At 40.2% G+C, this 6,539-nt stretch overlaps 1 long non-coding RNA gene across 3 annotated transcripts in view; it reads right to left on the bottom strand.

Moving 5' to 3' along the window:
• The window catches only part of LOC137188638 (uncharacterized), a 6,458-nt gene extending 271 nt beyond the window's left edge, over nucleotides 1–6,187 (bottom strand). Inside the window, exons 1-3 of one of the 3 annotated variants that reach the window (XR_010929458.1) lie at nucleotides 5,887–6,187; nucleotides 1,031–1,153; nucleotides 1–25 (exon numbers count right to left, since the gene is read on the bottom strand). The exon at nucleotides 1–25 is cut by the window's left edge and continues 271 nt beyond it. This is a non-coding gene — a long non-coding RNA (uncharacterized lncRNA). Of the gene's footprint in view, nucleotides 26–1,030; nucleotides 1,722–1,788; nucleotides 2,164–5,886 lie in introns of those variants that run through there. The other 2 variants (XR_010929459.1, XR_010929457.1) reach the window with 2 other exon arrangements.
• Between the last annotated feature and the right edge of the window lie 352 nt (nucleotides 6,188–6,539).

The following is a 6,539-nucleotide window of genomic DNA, read 5'->3' as shown; positions in this document are numbered from 1 at the left end:
GGTTACAAGTTCACATGTTGAATACCTGCAAAAAAAAAAAAAAAAAAGAATATAAATAGAAATCTAAAAAACATGAAATGTTTAAACACTTAAAAACACAAAGCTATAAAGTCGCTCTGTTGGAGAGTTTTTCTTGCAGCTGTAGTTTCCATTCAGAGTCAGAGAGGGAAATATCAGGTGACCGACAGCATCAGACAAACCGTAAAACAACATCACCTGCTGATGTATTTATGCAGGTGTAGTTATGGTTTCCCTCACACTGACACAGCACTCACACAGTTTACAGTTTACAGTACAGATGGAACCTCTGCAGGAAAAGAAGACATATTTTACTGCTGTTTTATAGCTGCAGGAGGCTCAGAGGGAGATAACAGGAACAAACTCAGAGAACTCAGCTCACTGCAACTCAAACTCAATATATAGTCATCTTCAAAATCATAGTTCTTTATTGTAACATAAAAGATCATTTAAGATGATAAAAATATAAAATATAGATAGAAAAAAAAATATTTATTATAATATTTTGCACACTTAATATTAGATCCAACTTGTTTGCACAAGTTATTATTTTGTGGCCACAAGATTAAAAAAAAGAGATTCTTCCATAAAGTCTTGTTCTTCATCTTGTTTTCACTTCAGATGATGAAAAATAAATAAATGAATGAAGATAAAAAATAAAATATAGTTTAAAAATTAAGAAAAATGTTTATAATTCAGGACTTCAGGAGCAAAACTCATCTTATTCTTGTTCACGTTAATTATTTTGTCCACACAAACAATATTATCACAAAATAATATAAACCGTCCACATGAGATATGAGATCCACCTGTAAACACAGGAGTAACAAAAAGAAATAGATTTATAATATTTCAGGACTTTCTGCACAAATATGTCTTAAACTTCATCATGGTGGCATAAATGATCATCTTGTTCATACAACATATTATCATGTTGAAGGACTTTAGGAAAACATGCTGATCGATGGTCAACTCATCAGTAGAGAAAGAGTCTCATTCTACTGGATCTCACCTGTCTGTGGTGTCTGGGGAGTCTCGGGGTCATCTCCATGACCTTGGTTACCGTGACAACGCAGGTTCACTCTTTATCAGAGTGACTCCTGCTTCCCCCCAAACATCCAGACGGCTGCTGCACCTCAAGAAGAAGAAGAAGAGACAGATTTACTGCTGCTGATCTGAGGATAATAAGAAATAAAGAAACAAAAAGTAAAATATAGATTAAAAATTAATATTTAAAATCATTTAATCTTTCAGGACTTCAGGAACTCGGTGGTCTTCAACTCATCGTGTTCTTGTTCTTATTTGCTCAAATTATTTTGTATGTATGAACAAAATTATTACAAGATAATATAATTATAAATATAACAAGATTCAAAATCGTTTCCCCTCCGTCACCATGGAGACGACAAGGAGGAGGAGGGAGGAGAGAGGAGATGAGGGGACGAGGAGAGAGGAGACGAGGAGACGAGGAGAGAGGAGATGAGGAGACGAGGAGACGAGGAGAGAGGAGGCTCCTGGAGGAACCACAGGTGTATCCTCCGTGGAAGTGTTTTACTGGACAGCAACACCCCTTTGATCCAATGTGTTTACTGATTGGTTATTGATTGGTCAGCTGATCTGACGGGACAGTAAACAGTCGGCTGTTGTTGTCATGCAGCTGATCAGGAAACTACCTGAACAGGAATGAAAGAAGCAGCAGCAGCTGATCAAATCGATTCATAAGATAAACATGACTGAATCATGAATCAATCATAAAAACACTCTCGTTACTTTATTCTTTTCTTTTCTTCTTCTTCTGTCTCAGTGCGTCTCAGCTCCTTCAGGATAATGACGTCACACAGCTGCGTCTCCTCTAAAACCATCCTGAGCCTGAAAACGACGTCAGACTGTCACAAACGAAATAAACAACATTAGAGCAGTTATCAGCTGTTTTCATCCAGTGATCAATATATAGAAATCATTAAGTAACAGTGTAAAGTATTAATTAACTGTATATGAATTTCAAGTTTAAACTTTAGAGTTTAGAGCAGCGACTGATGACAGGTGAACATGGAGGAAGTGATGTCATGACAACAGGTGAACATGGAGGAAGTGATGTCATGACAACAGGTGAACATGGAGGAAGTGATGTCATGACAACAGGTGAACATGGAGGAAGTGATGTCATGACAACAGGTGAACATGGAGGAAGTGTTGTCATGACAACAGGTGAACATGGAGGAAGTGATGTCATGACAACAGGTGAACATGGAGGAAGTGATGTCATGACAACAGGTGAACATGGAGGAAGTGATGTCATGACAACAGGTGAACATGGAGGAAGTGATGTCATGACAACAGGTGAACATGGAGGAAGTGTTGTCATGACAACAGGTGAACATGGAGGAAGTGATGTCATGACAACAGGTGAACATGGAGGAAGTGATGTCATGACAACAGGTGAACATGGAGGAAGTGATGTCATGACAACAGGTGAACATGGAGGAAGTGATGTCATGACAACACACAGGGCAATTAGAAATAAAAGCCTGTTTCAAACAATAAAAAAAACAAAGATTCTTTAAACTTTATAGAAATATATTTAATTAAAGCTCTCAGATCAAATAATTCTGATGTTTTTCCTCATTATTTAAGTTTGTATTTATTTATTTATTTACTTACTTATTTATATAATTGGTTGTTTAACTTTTTTTTTTTACTTTAACTTTTAACGTTTAACTTATATATTTTTTTATATTTTTTGTCTTGTGTTTCACAGATTTTTTATTTTTTATTTATTTTATGATATTGTTCTTATATAAATATTTAAATCCTACATTTAATGTATATTTTTTAATAGTTTTGTTAAAAAAAGAAAATCTATTTCAAAATAAAGGTCTGACTCTACAGTCTGTTTGCTTCCTCATGCTTTTATTTTCTCATTTCTGTTTTTCTATCTTCCTCTTCCTCTTCCTCCCTCTTCTTCTTCTCTCCATCCTCACATTTATACTTTTACTCTCCCTCCTGTTATTCTTCTCTCTATCCCTCCCTTCCTCCCTTTCTTTTATTCGTTCACTCTTATTTTTCCTCTTCCTCATCCTCTCATCTCTTCTTCTCTTACATTTTTTAAACATCTCTGTATTTTCTTCCTCCCTCCATATTTTCCTACTTTCCTTCTCTCACTTCTTTTATTTCTGTAATTCCATCTTGTTTTGCCTCCTCTTCCTCGTACATTTCCCCCTCTTCCTCCCTCTCTCCATCCTCGTATTTATGTCTCCCCTCCTCCTCCTCCTCCTCCTCCTCCTCCTCCTCCCTCACATTTTATTTAAATTTTTTTTCTCACACCCATGTTATTTGCCTTTTTCAGATTCTTCTTCACTAATCCCTCCCTTCCTCTTTCTCCCAGTTGCTCTTCCTCCTCCTCCTCCTCCTCCTCCTCTGCTGCTACTTTTTTATTATTTCCACATTTCTCTCTGTTTCCTACCTTCCTCTCATCCCTCCCTGCCTCTCCTCTCCATCCTCACATTTATATTTCCCCTCCCTCCCTCCCTCGCTCCCTCCCTCCCTCGCTCTTCACAAACACGCCTGTAACCATGCCCTTTCCCTCTTCAAACTAATTACCTCGGCTACCTTGTACCCGCCGCCCCGCGGGACTCCAACAACTGTCAGACCAGTATTATTTTTGAAATTTAAACAATCATCTTACGTGCGCTGCTGCTAAGATCCTGGCCTTTTCGGCAGCTTCGACCTTCAGTAATTAATACCCCAGGGCCCATTATTGGCAAAGCCTTTATCCTCTGGGCCAAGAAGCCTCTAACCCGCTAATTACGGCCAAGCAGCTAATCTTCCAGCCGGCTGATTGACAGCTACACCTATTCTACTAATTGCCTGTTGCAGACAACACCTGGTGAACCGCAGCGCCGGGGGAGAGCGCCGGGCTCCGTTAACGCCTATGGGTCCTGAGGGAGGCCAAACAAGTGAGTGTGAGCGAGTGTGTGTGTGTGTGTGTGTGTGTGTGTGTGTGAGAGGTTTGTATTGTCTTTATGTGCAGGGGGAGGTGTGTGTGTGTGTGTGTGTGTGTGTGTGTGTGTGTGTGTGCATTTATTATTATTATGTACAGAGGAGTGCGTGTGAGAGCAACATGTTTCTTATTGAACATATGAAAACAATAAAACACAACAAGCTGATGTTTAAATATTGAACACAAACGTTTCCTCGTCAAAGTCCATTATCGTCTCCGCATGGACACCTGACAGTCAATAAGTGTCTCGTTGTTTCTGTGTGGACACCGAGACGTTACATTATTGTCTCCGTGTAAACGTCTAGGAATCCATTACGGTCTATATGTGGACACCTGAGAGTCAATAAGTGTCTCGCTGTCTCTGTGTGGACACCTGTTAGTCCATTATTAACTATGAGGACAATTAGGAGTCAATTATTGACTATATGTGGACAACTCTGAGTCCATTGGACACCAGGGAATCTGTTATTTTCCTTATGTAGACACTTGAGGAGTCATGGACACCTGGAAGTCCATAACTGTCTCCATGTAGACACCCAGAGAGACACCTGAGAGTTAATATGTGTCTCGTTGTCTCTGTGTGGACGCCTGAGAGACAGTGATATACTTTTATTGTCTCTTTGAGGACAGCTGAGAGTCCTTTTGAACGTCTCTGTGGACGTTCGGGGTTAGAATAAAGTTCTGTGGGTTTGAAGAGTTCAGTGTTAAAGGTTTCCTGTTATCTGGAGCCCAACAGAGAAGCACTTATTTAGCATTTTGTTTTAGCTAATTTTAAAGCAAAGGTCACCGCGGCCCGTTAGCTGCTGATGCTCTGTTGTACGGCGGGTTGGTAGCGTGTGTGTGGGGGCGAGGTGGGGTTTGGAGAATAAGTCGGAGTGATATCTGAGCGTCTGACAGCAGCAGACAGAGGAGGGAAGTGATGTCTGAGAGCAGCCGAGGGGTTTGGGACTCGCTGTCAGTCTGCCTCCGTCTGACGGCTGGCGAGGGGAAAAGGCCAGAGCTCTGAGGCTCAGCGTGGAGCCGCAGGCGTGAGGAGGACGCCGCCCGCCCGCCACGCCGAGAGGTCGCCTCCCCGGTCCGACGGGACGCCCAGCGCCACCGTGTTGTGCAAATGAAACCCGTCACCCCCACGGCTCCTGACCTCAGACTGGCAGCGCCCGGCGAGCAGGCGGATCGATTGATCTAAATAACATTATGACGTGATTACCATAACGGCCTGTGGAGGCCGACCACACAGCAGGCGGCGGCACGACGGAGCGCCGCCACGGATCAGAGAGTCAGAAAATCCATCTGGACTGAAGCTCGACTGCAGCCAAATGTGTTTATGCAGATTATAATACAGCAAGAGAAGAAGAAATAAAAATATCACCTCAAGTTCAAAATGTTTCACTAATGTTGTAACTCTCGTTTCCAAATATCTCAACGTACATAAAAACCTTTCTAACAATAAATAAATGATAAACAACTATTTGTAAACACTTCAGTTTATTGGTTCATAATTTCCCTTTAATGTAATTTGGTACAAATTATGATGAAATGTTGTTTTTTCAGTTTAAAGAGAAGAATGTAAATATGACATAAACATAATGTTTAAACCTGAAGACAAAGTTCCCAAAAACCATTTAACTCCCAGAAAATATGAATTAAAGATTTATTGGTCTTTCAAAGAACAAACTATTTTCCCTCCGATTAATATCACATTATGTTCTGTAGTTAATTATTATAGATCCATGAAATAAAGTGATGATTCTCTAGAAGAGCAGATGAAGCAGCAGTGGGACGATTTAGAAATAATAAGATCAGTTTCTGCAGAAAAGTTAAATGTCATTAAAATACTGATTATCATTTAATGCTGTTTATATCTTTACCTGGAAAACAATCAATGAAAGTGAAACCTGATGATCAGCAGGTGACTGTAGTTACAGAGAGACGCTGTCAGGCTTTACGTCATTCACACAGACCAGAACACGGGAAGGTCGGGACGGTTTAACGCTACGACCACGACGCTCGCCAACTTCCTGAAACGGAAAACGGAACGCCGACGGCATTGATGGTGGAACTGGGAGGAAATCACTGAACTGTTTCTCAAAAATACGGAACAAAGTTCGTCCGGTATCAGTTCAATATGGAACACATTAATACTAATGCTAAAATGCTCCAGTTAGCCTCGGCTACATGAAATGAACATTAAAGTGTTTTTCTTGCTGTAATCATTCTTCCTGTTCATACTGACCTTTAGAAGATCCCTTCAAAAATGTATTTAAAGTTTATCTGAAGCTAATATGAAGCTTCAGCGTCCAAATGAGTCAAATCAAGTAGATATCTTTCAACGTTACAGTCTTTTTAGTGCCAAAGTTCCTCTTTTTGTTACTATACTTCCACCTGCAGCTCAACAGGGAAACACTGTCCGAGGAAACACAAAGAGGGAATTTGATGCTAAAAAGACTGTAAATGTGTCAGATATCCACTTGATATGACTAACTCAGACTGCTGAAGCTGAATAGAAGCTTCACACAGACTT

This window comes from Thunnus thynnus, chromosome 9, assembly GCF_963924715.1.
Source record: "Thunnus thynnus chromosome 9, fThuThy2.1, whole genome shotgun sequence".
NCBI lineage: Eukaryota > Metazoa > Chordata > Actinopteri > Scombriformes > Scombridae > Thunnus > Thunnus thynnus.
This window is presented reverse-complemented; position numbering and strand designations above follow the sequence as displayed.